Source organism: Pongo pygmaeus, chromosome 13 (genome assembly GCF_028885625.2).
Source record: "Pongo pygmaeus isolate AG05252 chromosome 13, NHGRI_mPonPyg2-v2.0_pri, whole genome shotgun sequence".
NCBI classification, from domain to species: Eukaryota; Metazoa; Chordata; class Mammalia; order Primates; family Hominidae; genus Pongo; species Pongo pygmaeus.
Genome location: NC_072386.2, coordinates 22,174,803 through 22,187,480, shown reverse-complemented (window position 1 = coordinate 22,187,480; position 12,678 = coordinate 22,174,803).

The window sequence follows — 12,678 nt, the reverse complement described above, 5'->3', positions numbered from 1 at the left end:
TATTTTCCTTTTAACCTTTCTTGCCAAAAACAACTCTTTATATTTGTAACTTTCTTTACATTGCTCATATTTACTGACTACCTTTATCTTGTTTCATAAATAACTTTTAAATAACCTTGGAATTAGACAAAAATTATTTTCCTTTAAATAAGAACACGTTTCTTTTTTTAGAAAAATGTTTTCCTATAACTTTTTTAAAAGGAAATGACCCAGACATTTAATGAATATCTATTATTTAACTTCATATAACTTTAGATTTTAAATTATATGATAAGATTATTTATAAGCCTTTATTCCATTACATTTACCTAACTAATTTTTAAAAATAGTTTACCCAGATTACTTATGAAAACTGTGATAGCTATCATTTAAAGTTATTTCCCTGATGGCCATCCCAGTGGCTCATGCCTGTAATCCCAGTACTTTGGGAGGCTGAGGTGAGAGGATCGCTTGAGGCCAGGAGTTTGAGACCAGCCTGGCCAACATGGCAAAACACTACCTCTACCAAAAACACAAAAATGAGCTAGGCCATAGTGGTGCATGCCTGTAATCCCAGCTACTTGGGAGGCTGAGGCACAAGAATCACTTGAACCTGGGAGGCAGAGGTTGCAGGTTGCAGTGAGCCGTGATCATGCCACTGCACTCCAGCCTGGGTGACAGAGTGAGACTTTATCACAAACAAAGAAACAAACAAAAAGCAACAAAAATAAACTTATTTTCTTGTTAACTATTTGTTTTTGTTTTTGATTTCCTTCGACTTTTAAGTTCTGAGGTACATGTGCAGGATGTGCAGGTTTATTATATATGTAAACGTGTGCCATGGTGGTTTGCTTCACAGATCAACCCATCGCCTTGGTATTAAGTCCAGCATCCATTAGCTATTCTTCCTGATGCTCTCCCTCCCACTGAGAAGCCCCAGTGTGTGTTGATCCTCTCATGTGTCCATGTGTTTCCATTGTTCAGCTCCCACGTATAAGTGAGAACATGCAGTGTTTGGTTTTCTGTTCCTGCATTAGTTTGCTCAGGATAACAGCTTCCAGCTCCATCCATGTCCCTGCAAAGGACATGATCTCATTCCTTCTTATGGCTGCATAGTATTCCATGGTGTGTATGTACCATGTTTTCTTTATCCAGTCTATCTTTTATGGGCATTTGGGTTGATTCCATGTCTTTGGTATTGCGAGTAGTGCTGCAATGAACATACACATGCACATATCTTTATAACAGAATGATTTTTATATTCCTTTGGGTATATACCCAGTAAGGGGATTGCTGGGTCAAATGGTATTTCTGCTTCTAGATCTTTGAGGAATTGCCACACTGTCTTCCACAATTTACACTCCCACCAACAGTGTAAAAGTGTTCCTTTTTCTCTGCAACCTCGACAGCATCTGTTGTTTCTGGACTTTTTAGTAATCGCCATTCTGGCTGGTATGAGATGGTATCTCACTGTGGGTTTTCTGGGGGTTTTGTTTGTTTTGAGGCAGAGTCTCGTTTTGTTTCCCAGTCTGCAGTGCAGTGACACAATCTTGACTCACAGCAACCTCCACCTACTGGGTTCAAGCAATTCTCCTGCCTCAACCTCCTGAGTAGCTGGGATTTCAGGCATGTGCTACCATGCCCAGCTAATTTTTGTATTTTTGGTAAAGACGAGGTTTCACTATGTTGGCCGGGCTGGTCCCAAATTCCTGACCTCCAGTGATCCACCCACATCTGCCCCCAAGGTACTGGGATTACAGGCACGAGACACTGCTCCTGGCCTCATTGTGGTTTTGATTTGCATTTCTCTAATGATCAGTGATGTTGACCTTTTTTTCATATGGTTAACCATTTTTATAATCTGTGAATTTCAGATTTTCCTAGGTAAGAAACTTAAGATTAGATAAATGGTGTTTTGTTTACCAAAAATTCAGGATTTAGCTGTTTTCATTAACTAAACAATATTAAATGCCTTATATATCAAATTTTACATAAACAGTTCTCTTTTGGGCTACATTCATAGCTTTACAACCTTCATGCCAAATGTTGACATCTAGCAGAGATCAATTCTGAAGCCATTTCTAATTCTACTTCACCAATATTTTTAAAACCAGCTTATTTATTAAAGATGTACTTAAGTCGAGGCCGGGTGTGGTGGCTCACGCCTGTAATCCCAGCACTTTGGGAGGCCGAGGCAGGCAGATCACAAGGTCAGGGGATCGAGACCATCCTGGCTAACATGGTGAAACCCCCTCTCTACTAAAAATACAAAAAATTAGCCTGGTGTGGTGGCAGGCGTCTGTAGTCCCAGCTACTCAGGAGGCTGAGGCCGAAGAATGGCATAAGTAAACCCGGGAGGTGGAGCTTGCAGTGAGCCGAGATGGTGCCACTGCACTCCAGCCTGGGGGACAGAGTAAGACTCCATCTCAAAAAAAAAAAAAAAAAGATTTACTTAAGTCACTTGAACTTGAAAAAGCACTTGGTTTAAAGTCTCAATTTTCTAATAAAGTATTTAAGTGCTTTTTTCTTTAAGCCAATTAATTAATGCTCTTTTATATATTTTTAGTAATGAAACATCATATACATGACACATAAATATGTAGATGTATTAGACACGCAGGTAGAAGTAGATCTTATAGATTCATAAAACCTCTTTTTTCCTATTTTAGATTTCCAAATTCCTTTCTTTTCTTTTTTTTTTTTTTTGGCAGCAAAGAAAGAATTTAATAATCACAGGGCTAGCCAAGTGGTAATGAAATGGGAGGACTTTTCCCTTATCCCCCTTGCAGGGTGTGCAATGGGGGTGTGGCTCACTTCTTCAGTGCCCCCATGCTCAAACCCCCAGGGGGAGCATGGGCTCCAACCCTATGGCAGTGTCTAGGGTTGAGTGTTTACAGCTCCCAAAGCCCCAGTGGGCATGTGTTACAGTGTGCTCTTTCAGCTTAGCTGTCCGCAGGCTGACTTGTGTTAATCAGCTCAATTAGACCCTCAGCCTTATCACAAGGACAGAGGGCTTTCTGTATCCCCAGGGGTTCTTGCCCTAGTGTACCGGAACAACTGGATCACACATGGTCTTTGTCACACACATCCGTCTGTGTGAAGAGACCACCAAATAGGTTTTGTGTGAGCAACAAGGCTGTTTATTTCACCTGGGTGCAGGCAGGCTGAGTCTGAAAAAGGAGTCAGCAAAGGGTGGTGGGATTATCATTAGTTCTTATAGGTTTTGGGATAGGCAGTGGAGTAAGGAGCAATGTTTTGTGGGCAGGGGGTGGATCTCATAAAGTATATTCTTAAGGGTGGGGGAGATTACAAAGAGCCTTCTTAAGGGTGGGGGAGATTACAAAGTACATTGATCAGTTAGGGTGGGGCAGAAACAAATCACAATGGTGGATCGTCATCAGTTAAGGCTATTTTCACTTCTTTTGTGGATCTTCAATTCTTCAGGCCATCTGGATGTACACATGCAGGTCACAGGGGATATGATGGCTTAGCTTGGGCTCAGAGGCCTGACATTCCTGTCTTCTTATATTAATAAGAAAAATAAAATAGTGTTGAAGTGTTGGGGCAGAAAAATTTTGGGGGGTGGTATGGAGAGATAATGGGTGATATTTCTCAGTGCTGGTTTGAGCGGGATTAGGGGTGGCATGGGAACCTAGAGTGGGAGAGATTAAGCTAAAGGAAGATTTTGTGGTAAGGGGTGATATTGTGGGGTTGTTAAAAATAGCATTTGTCATATAGAATGACTGGTGATGGCCTGGATGTGGTTTTGTATGAATTGAGAAACTAAATGGAAGACACAAGGTCCGAATTAAGAGAAGGAGAAAAACAGGCATTAAATGACTAAAAATTGGGAGGACCCTGGACATCCAATTACAGAGTGCTCAAGGGGGTTCAGTGTAATTACTTGCTTGGTTGGTGAGTTTTTGGGCTCTATCCTTCAGAGAGTCCTCCTTTTTAAGTTGGAGGCTGAGCTTGGTGAGGTGTGTTTTTAAAAGACCATTAGTCTGTTCTACCTTTCCTGAAGATTGAGGATGGTAAGGGGTATGAAGGTTTCACTGAATACCAAGAGCCTGAGAAACTGCTTGGGTGATTTGACTAGTAAAGGCTGGTCCATTATCAGACTGTATAGAGGTGGGAAGGCCAAACCGAGGAATTGTCTGACAGAAGGGAAGAAATGACCACAGTGGCCTTCTCAGACCCTGTGGGAAAGGCCTCTACCCATCCAGTGAAAGTGTCTACTTAGACCAAGAGGTATTTTAGTTTTCTGTCTTGGGGCATGTGAGTAAATTTGCCAGTCCTTGGCAGGCACAAATCCCCGAGCTTGATGTGTAGGAAAGGGAGGGGGCCTGAACAATCCCTGAGGAGGAGTAGAATAGCAGATGGAACACTGAGAAGTGATTTCCTTGAGGATAGATTTTCACGATGGAAAGGAAATGAGAAGTTCTAAGAGGCGGGCTAGCAGCTTGTAACCTACATGGAAGAGGCTATGAAATGATGACAGAATAGAATGGGCCTGTGAGGCTGGAAGGAGATATTTTCCTTGGTCTAAGAACCATTTGCCTTGTGTGGGAAGAGATTGATAGGTGGAAGTTTCAGTGGGGGAGTAGGTGGGAGTGACCGATGAGAAGGAGAAAAACTGGCCATGAGGGACAGAAGTTGGAATGCTAGCTGCTTTTTTAGCTACCTTATCAGCATAAGTGTTGCCCTGAGCAATGGGATCTGACGCCTTTTGATGGCCCTTGCAGTGAATGACTCCAGCTTCCTTTGGAAGTAAAGTGGCCTTGAGAAGAGTTTTTATTAAAGAGGCATTAATGATGGAGGACCCTTGCATAGTGAGGAAACCTCTTTCAGCCCATATAACAGCATGGTGCTGCAGGATATGGAAGGCATATTTAGAGTCAGTATAAATATTGACACGTAGTCCCTTTGCAAGGGTGAGGGCTTGAGTTAAGGCAATGAGTTTGACTTGCTGAGAGGTAGTGGAGGGGGGCAGAAAGTATATGCATCAGGTATGAGGAAGAAAATAGATTTTGGAAGTTATGAGAACTATAGAGAGTGAGTTGAGCATAGTTTGTGATTTTGAGGGCCTCTAAAAGTATTAAGGCAGTGGCAGCTGCCGCACACAGACATGAGGGCTAGGCTAAAACAGTAAGGTCAAGTTGTTTGGATAAAAAGGCCACAGGGCACAGTCCCAGTCCTTGTGTAAGAATTTCGACCACACAGCCCTGCACTTTGGCTGTGTGTAATGAAAAAGGCTGGGATGAGTTTGGGAGAGCTAGTGTGGGAGCAGATTTTAGGGCTGTTTTTTAAGAAATGGAAAGGGGAGTGGGGAAAGGATTTAGGATTTATGGGGTCAGCTAGGTTTATCTAGAACAGAATGGGTTGTGGAGGGAGGTACTGAGGATAGGAGAGTCTATGGGTTTGGCACCACAGGGTAGATAGGCAAGACAATTTAATTTGGTTGATAAGACACAGATCCTGAACTAACCTGTAAGACTTGTCCAGTTTTTGGACAGGTAAAATGGGGGAATTGTAAGGAGAGTTTATAGGCTTTAAAAGGCCATGCTGTAACAGGTGAGTGATAACAGGCTTTAATGCTTTGAAAGCCTGCTGTGGGATGGGATACTGGTGTTGAGCAGGGTAAGGGTGATTAGGTTTTAATGGGATGGTAAGGGGTACATCATCCATCGCCAAGGAGGGAGTAGAGGTGTCCTATACTTGTGGATTAAGGTGGGGAGATACAAAGAGAGAATGTGAAGGAGGCTTTGAACTGGGGGAAAAGGCAGCAATGAGGTGTGGCTGTAGCCCAGGAATAGTCAGGGAAGCAGATAATTTAGTTAAAATGTCTCGACCTAATAAGGGAGCTGGGCAGGTGGGGATAACTAAAAAGGAGTGCATTAAAGAATGTTGTCCAAGTTGGCACCAGAGTTGGGGAGTTTTAAGAGGTTTAGCAGCCTGGCCATCAATACCCACAATGGTTATGGAGGCAAGGGAAACAGGCCCTTGAAAAGAAGGTAATGTGAAGTGGGTAGCCTCCGTGTTGATTAAGAAGGGGACAGACTTACCCTCCACTGTAAGAGTTACCCAAAGCATCTGTGATGATCCACGAGGCTTCCAAGGCGATCGGGCAACGTCAGTCTTCAGCCGCTAAGCCGAGAAGATCTGGGAAGGAGTCAGTCAGAGCCTTGGGCCAGTTGGACAGTCCAATTTCCAGTGGGGTCCCACACAGATGGGACACGGCTTAGGAGGAATCCCAGGCTGTGGGCATTCCTTGGCCTAGTGGCCAGATTTCCGGCACTTGAAGCAAGATCCTGGGGGAGGAAGTTCTGAAGGAATGCCTGACTGCTGTGGCTTAGGCGTTTTGAAGTTTTTGTGTGCTGGAGATATGGCTGGGGTTTCTCTCACAGCAGAGGCAAGTAATTGCAACTCTTTATTATTGTACACCTTGAAGGAGAGGTTAATTAGGTCCTGTTGTGGGGTTTGAGGGCTGGAATCTAATTTTTGGAGCTTTTTCTAATGTCGGGAGCAGATTGGGTAATAAAATGCATATTGAGAATAAGACGGCCTTCTGGCCCCTCTGGGTCTAGGGCGGTAAAGCATCTAAGGGTTGCTGCTAAGCGGGCCATGAACTGGGCTGGGTTTTCACCTTTATCTGGGGTAGTTTTTTAAGTTTGTCATAATTAAAAGCTTTGTAAGCTGCCTTTTAAAGCCCTTCAACTAGGCAGGAAATCATGTAATCTCACCTAGCTATACCTGGGGAATCTGCCTGATAGTTCCTTTGGGGGTCCTCTCGGGGAACTGCTATAATGCCTTCATGGAGGTCTGGCTCATGAAGCCAGTGGTTATCAGTGTGAGACTGGGCAAGAGAAAAAACTCTTTCCCATTCATCTGGGGAGAGGGTAGAAGTTAGAATGGAGTGACATTTAAGTCACTCCAGGTTAAATTGTAGGACAGAGTTAGATATCGGAATTCCTGTATATATTTAGTGGGGTCTGATGAGAAAGAGCCTAAAAGCTGGCTGATTTGGGAAAAGTCTGACAGAGAAAAAGGCGCATGTACCCAGACTATGCCTTCAGCTTCAGCCACTTCTCTAAGAGGAAATTGTTGGGCAGGTGGGGAGAGCTAGTCACAGAATGAAACTGTAAGCCAGACCGGGTGTGAGGAGAGGAAATGATAAAAGGATTATAGGGTGGGGGAGCAGCGGCTGAGGAAGAACTGGGACCTGGCTCGGCCTGGTGAGAAGCAGCCTGGGGAGGAGGGGAGAGGTCAGATGGGTCTGCAGAAAAGAAGGATTCAAAGGACTCAGAGCTTGGGGTGGAGACTGAAGGAACAGACAGCAGAGAAGGAAGAAAGATTTGGGATGAGTCACATTGGGAGCAGAGACTAGGGAGGGACCAATGTGTAAAAGATTGCCTGGACATCAGGCACCTCAGACCATTTGCCCATTTTTTGACAAAAATTATCTAGATCTTGTAGGATAGACATATCAAAAGTGCCATTCTCTGGCCACTTGGAACTACTGTTGAGTTTGTATTGCGGCCAAGCCGTATTGCAGAAGAAAATAAGGCATTAAGTTTTAGGTCAGGTGTGAGTTGAAGAGGTTTTAAGTTCTTGAGAACACAGGCTAAGGGAGAAGAAGGGGGAATGGAGGGTGGAAGGTTGCCCATAGTGAAGGAGGTAAGTTTAAAGAGAAAGGTAGAGACATGGAGAAGGAGGGTGGGGAGCAGCCCTAGGCTGCAATGTGGGTGAGCAGCCAAAGCAGGCATTCCTGCAATTAACTTGCCACCAAGGGAGTGTGGGTGAATGACCAAGGCAGCCATCCCCACGGTGATCAGACACCAATGGAGTGTGGGTGAATAATCAGGCAGGCGTCCCCGCAATGATTAAACACCAAGGGCAGGCTGTCTTCCTGAGTCCATGACTGGCGCCGGAGTTTTGGGTCCATGGATAAAATGTGTCTCCTTTGTCTCTACTAGAGAGGAAAAAGAACTGGAATTAGAAAGACAGGGAGATTGAAGGGTAGCGAGAGAGGCTGGATAAGAGAGTGAAAAGACCGCTTACCTGATTTGAAATTGGTGAGATGTTCCTTGGGCTGGTTGGTCTGAGGACCTGGGGTTGTAGGTGGATCTCTTCATGGAGTGAGGGTGAGGACAGGGGACTGGTCTCCCAAAGGAGTCCCTCTGACCCTAGTCTTCGGCACCAAATGTCTGTCACGTCCGCGTGAAGAGACCACTAAACAGGCTTTGTGTGAGCAACAAGGCTATTTATTTCACCTGGGTGCAGGCGGGCTGAGTCCAAAAAGAGAGTCAGCAAAGTGTGGTGGGATTATCATTAGTTCTTACAGGTTTTGGGATAGGCGGTGGAGTTAGGAGCAATGTTTTGCGGGCAGGGGGTGGATCTCACAAACTACATTCTCAAGGGTAGGGAGAATTACAAAGAACCTTCTTAAGGGTGGGGGAGATTACAAAGAACCTTCTTAAGGGTGGGGGAGATTACAAAGTACATTGATCAGTTAGGGTGGGGCAGAAGCAAATCACAATGGTGGAGTGCCATCAGTTAAGGCTATTTTCACTTCTTTTGTGGATCTTCAAGTGCTTCAGGCCATCCGGATGTACACGTGCAGGTCACAGGGGATATGATGGCTTAGCTTGGGCTCAGAGGCCTGACAATTATTATGAGGCTAGACCATGTGATGCTTTTACAGTGCACTTTTTTTTTTTAACAAAGACATTTCTCTAAGTGTCTAAACCAAACTCTTCCTTGATTTAAACACCCAAGAGTAACCTCTGTTGTAATAACTGTTTTAGTAAAAAAAAATCAGGTAACACAATACAAAAGCAAGCAGTTTAAGATCTGAGATGAACTTGTCTGTTTACACTCTTGGGGTTCCATAAGGAAAAACAGAGATTTCTTCCCAAAAGGGAGTCTGGCACCTTCTCTGTTTTCTTTACGGAATGTCAGGCTGTTAGAAACTATTTTAGGTTCCTCATGAAGCAGAGGGTGGCAAGAGAAAGGAGAGACAGCAGAAGTAAATGAAGAAAACAGAATTCAGTTGACTAAGAAGAAAAAAAAAAACCTTTTTCTCAAAAAAAGAAAGAAAGAAAAAAAGAAAAAAAATAAAACAAGGTCCTAGGAGAGAAAAAACCACAAAGGCCTTTTAAATAAGTACACACACACACACACACACACACACACACACACACACATACCCCTTGAATATTAGCTTTTAATTAAGCTGACTTTTAAACATTGAGCTCCTTAAAAAAAGAAATTGGCTGGACGTGGTGGCTCATGCCTGTAATCCCAGCACTTTGGGAGGCCGAGGCCAGCGGATCACTTGAGGAGTTTGAGACCAGCATGGCCAACATGGTGAAACCCCATCTCTACTAAACACACAAAAATTAGTTGGTCATAGTGGCACATGCCTGTAATTTCAGCTACTCGGGAGGCTGAGGCAAGAGAATCACTTGAACCCAGGAGGCAGAGGTTGCAGTGAGCCAAGATCATGCCACTGCACTCCAGCCTGGGTGACAGAGTGAGACTCTGTCTCAAAAAACAAAACAAAACAAAAAATTTACCAAGACAGTTATAGGTAAAGAAAGGCATATTTATTACAGAAAGTATTAAAATACGTTTCAAAAAAGCAATGGGCAGAATTATCAGAGGTGTGTGAATCAGAGCAACTCCATCTTGAATAGGGGCTGGGTAAAATGAAGCTGAGACCTACTGGGCTGCATTCCCAGATGATTAAGGCATTAGTCACAGGATGAGATAGGAGGTCAGCACAAGATACAGGTCATAAAGACCTTGCTGATAAAACAGGTTGCAGTAAAGAAGCCGAAGCCGGCCAAAACCCACCAAAACCAAGATGGACAAGAGACTGACCTCTGGTCGTCCTCACTGCTATACTACTACCAGGGCCATGGCAGTTTCAAAATGCCATGGCAACATCAAGAAGTTACCCTATATGGTCTAAAAAGGGGAGGCATGAATAATCCACCCCTTTTTTAGCATATAATCAAGAAATAACCATAAAAATGGGCAACCAGCAGCCCTCAGGGCTGCTCTGCCTGTGGAGTAGCCATTCTTTCTTCCTTTACTTTGCTAATAAATTTGCTTTCACTTTATGGACTCGCCCTGAATTCTTTCTTGCGTGAGATCCAATAACCCTCTCTTGGGGTTTGGATAGGGACCCCTTTCCAGTAACAGAATCAGCAAGAGAGGAAGTGACTGCAAGAAAACAAAGGCTTGCTGGAGATTTTATAAGCTGATTGTTGGGCTGCAGAGTGCTACATGTAGTACTGATAATGACAAGGTTGCAGAGGAGCTAACTTGCAACTTTTCTGTCAGCCAAGGTGTTTGATGATAAATGGAACCATCTGATAAGCAGGAAGAGTGTGAGTTGTACATTATCTGCACAGATAATGTTTGTGTCCTGGGCCACAAAGAAAGGCAGACCTATTATAGCTTATCTGCTTTATCTCTTTGCTTTCCCCTGATCTCGCCAGCTTGACTCCTTTTCCCTAATTAGGACTCCACAAAGTGAGACAGAAACAACAACAAAAACAGAAACAAACAAAAAAAAACAGTTAAGCAAAACAAACAAATGATCGCACAATTTATACAATTACTGAGCACTCTAATAATAAGGAGAAATTAAGACTAGCTGGTTGTTAATCTTAACTTTAGCCAAGACAAAAACCCAATTCAGCTACTTACCAAGGAATGGGGCTCAAACTGAAGACTGCTCTCTACCACCCTAGAAGTGGGAAAAAGCTCAAACTCACCCTCCCTCTTGGAAGAGAGCTGAAACTCCAGAAAGGAGTTACCTGCCCACCATCAGCATGGAAGCAGGAAAACTTGCCTTCCTTGTTGGAAGCAAGTAAAACTCCAGAAAAGTTGTACAGCAAAATAAACATTAGATCTCAAACAAATTTGGAGAGACCAGGGATTCTCTGGAGGGAAGGGAGCTCCCAGGCATCAGCAAATTGTTCTATTGGTTTGAGTCAAAAGGATAGCTCAAGCTAGTACCAAGCGCCAAAAGGAGATTTGTCAAAGGTCAGGGGCACTTCCACTCAGAATCCCTTCGTGGTTACCAAACTGTGAACCCAAAATATCTGAGGCAGGTCTCAATCAATTTTTCTAGTTTCTTTTGCCAAAGTTAAGGACACACCCATAACACAGCCTCAGGAAGACTTGATGACATGTACCCAAGGCAGTTGGGGTACAGCTTGATTTTATACATTTTAGGGAGACACGAGACATCAATCAATATGTGTAAGATGTACATTGGTTCAGTCTGGAAAGCCAGGACAACTTGAAGTTGGGGAAGCGGGTGCTTCCAGGTCATAGGTAGATAAGAAACAAGAGATTTCATTATTTTGAGTCCTTGATCAGCCTTTCACTGAATACACAATTTAGTCTGGCTCAGTGAATCTGCATTTTTACATAAACAATAGGGCTGAGGAAGCAATCAGATATGCATTTGTCTCAGAGGGATGACTTCCTGTCCCACACCTGTGAAAATAAGCTATCAGTTTACATTGCAGGGTGAAATTCAACAGAACTGTTTTAGAGTAAAGATCTTGAGGCCCACAAAAAATTGCTTGGGAAAATTGTGAGGGAGGTATGTAGCTTTTTTTTTTTTTTTTTTAATCTTTGTAGCTATCTTCTTTACAAACAAAATGAGAGGCAGGTTTTCCTGACATAGTTCCTAGCTTGACTTTCCCCTTGGATTACTGATTTTGAGGTCTGAGATTTATTTACCTTTCACAGATCTAAAGGTGGAATTTATAATTAAAAGGGACGCAGATATAAAAATTTGAAAAATTTGTAGTCTGGCCATGTAACAGAAAAGGGAAAAGCATTTTCAGGAGAGGAATACAAGGGTGCTGTGGAGCAACCATTTGCAAGAGAGATGACTTGCAAGAGAGCATGACTAAAAGTTAATCATGCTGATAGTTAAGGCAATGGGGAAAAGTCCCCAAAGGCACTTCAGAAAATAGGTAGTCTCTCCCATCACAAGCCGAGAGGTCCAGGAGGACAGAATGGTTTTTGGAGGACAGGCTCAGGGCTCTGTGCCCTGTGCTGCCTAGAGATGCTGCTCCCACATCCCAGCCACTCTGGCTCCAGCCACAGCTCAAAGAACCTCGGGTACCACTCAGGATGCTGCTCTGGAGTGCAGAAGCCATTAAGTCTTATCAGCTATCACATGTTGTTAAGTCTGCAGGCACCCAGAATGCAAGAGTGGTGGAGAAGTCTTGGTGGCTTCCACCTAGATTTCAGAGGATGCATCAGAAAGCCTAGGTGTCCAGGCAGAAGCCTGCTGAAGGGGCAGAGCTACCACAGAGAGCCTCTGCTAAGGTAATGACAATCAGGAATGTGAGATTGCAGCCCCCATAGAGACCTGTATTAGAGCAATGCCCAGTGGAGCTGTGGAAACAGGGCCATTGTCCTCCAGACCCCAGAATTATAGAGCCAGTGGCAGTGTGCAACCTCAGCCTGGAAAAGCTGTAGGCATTCAACCTAACCCATGAGAGCAGCCACATGGACTGAGCAAAGCCATGGGGGTGGGGCTGCCTGAGGCCTTTGAGGTCCATCCCTCACACCAGTGTGCCTAGGATGCAGATCATGAAGTCAGAGGAGACTGTTTTGGAACTTTAAGATTTAATGTCTGCTCTGCTGGGTTTTGGATTTGCA